This window comes from Manacus vitellinus, unplaced genomic scaffold (genome assembly GCF_001715985.3).
Source record: "Manacus vitellinus isolate BGI_N305 unplaced genomic scaffold, ASM171598v3 scaffold_43_pilon, whole genome shotgun sequence".
Taxonomy (NCBI): domain Eukaryota; kingdom Metazoa; phylum Chordata; class Aves; order Passeriformes; family Pipridae; genus Manacus; species Manacus vitellinus.
The window spans coordinates 1,509,959-1,511,644 of NW_021940560.1; the positions used below are offsets into that span (position 1 = coordinate 1,509,959).

The 1,686-nt window shown below is 49.7% G+C and overlaps 1 protein-coding gene across 1 annotated transcript in view; it reads left to right on the forward strand.

The window, feature by feature from the left end:
• The window catches only part of CACNB4 (calcium voltage-gated channel auxiliary subunit beta 4), a 74,633-nt gene that overhangs the window by 49,846 nt on the left and 23,101 nt on the right, over positions 1-1,686 (forward strand). The window lies entirely within an intron of this gene.

Consider the following 1,686-nt stretch of genomic DNA (forward strand, 5'->3'; position numbering starts at 1 on the left):
CAGGTTGGACGGGGCTTGGAGCAACCAGATGGGCTTTAATGTCCCTTCCAACCCAAACCAGTCTGGGATTCAGTGATTCCATGATGTCTCCTAGAAAATGTTCAGTTGAGGTCCTGACCAGTTTAAAAGCTTTGGACCAACCTCTGGTTCAGCTCTTTGGTTTGCTGTGTAACCACGAGCTCAGCACCAGGACAAGACCTTTGGGATCTCAGGGAACTTGGCATCCTGTGTCTTCCAGGATGAGACTGCCTGGAGCATCCCAAAAGCTGCAGGGAAGCTTGGAGGTGCCAGGTGGGATTGCTGTGGGGGGAGGGACTGAGAGGAGGCACAAGAGGAGGGACAGGCCGGGGTGAGGTTGGGTTGGGACAGGAGGGATCTCCTTTTCCATGAGGTATTTCCTGCTGTCCCCAGCTCAGGTATTATCCCAACTCCAGCAAACCATTCCAGATAACTGGGTGCTTGGGGAATGCTGCCAGTTCCCATCCTTTGTCATCTGAGCAGTGGGTTTCAGAGCGAGCTCTGGGATTGCAAGGACACTTCCATGTGCTCAGCTGAACACATCCTGTGTGCCTGAGCACACATCCAGGGCTTTTCCTCTCCAGTGCTTCATCAGGCACAGGGATTGCCATGTGTGCTCATTCCTGGACGCAGGGATGTGCTCCAAACCCCCCTGGCCAGTCTGGCTGGGAGAGAAGGATGCTCCAGTTAGGAGCATCACAACCCTGCTGCCCTGTTGTGTTTAATGGATAAGGCAGGAGCTCTGTGTGACATGGGATGTTTTCCCAAAGGAAAACACAGCCTCTGCACACCCTAAATATTTCTCCAAAGAGCCTTCATGTCCTCTGGCTGATGGGAGCTGCCGATGGATTGCTGCTGGAATTGCAGGAGCCACGTGACAGAGCATTCCAACTTATGGATGGGGACGGAGCAATCCAGAGCTGGGTGGTTATGGCACTTGGGGAAAAATTGTTTGCAGGCTCAGCAAGTCTTTATTTTTTAGCTCTAACAGCTGAAGGTTGATAATTCCTTCAGCAAGCAGGAAGGCTGGCTGTTGTCTGGAGTGTCCAGGGAGAGGATTCATGTCACTTTTCCCCCCCTAACATACTGGGACATCCCTGTTCCCTTGGAATATTGTGTTCCCCTTCCCACCTTGCCACATGTCTTCCAGCAGGCTCATGTAAGGCCGGGCAGTGAGCAGGAGAATGAGAGTAAGACCCTCTGTTCTCTCTGCTTTACCCTTTTCCCTGGTGTCTTTGGGATTGCTTCAAACCTCCATGTTTTTATGAGAGCTGAGTTACACTAATTAATGAGAGAGGAAAATGAGCAGGGGAGAAAATAAATAATGAATTGCGTGAAAAATGAATTCACAGAAGCCCAGAGTATGAAGGCTGCAAAGAAAGAAAGGAGGCTTTTATTGCCTTGGATAATATAATTATCCAGCAAAGCCTGTTTCCTTCAAATTGTCAGATCTGGTGTCACTTGAACTCACCAATCCCCCACTTGACAAAGTTCCTCTGACTCCCAGGGGGTCGTGATGGAAGGTGGGTAACAGAGTGTTAATGAGTCCTTGAATGTTATGTGCCAGTGTGAAAATGGAAATAAATTAGTTAAAGGGTCTTTTTACAGAATCCCAGGATAACTGAGGTTGGAAAAGCCCTCCAAGATCACAGAGTCCACCCTGTGCCC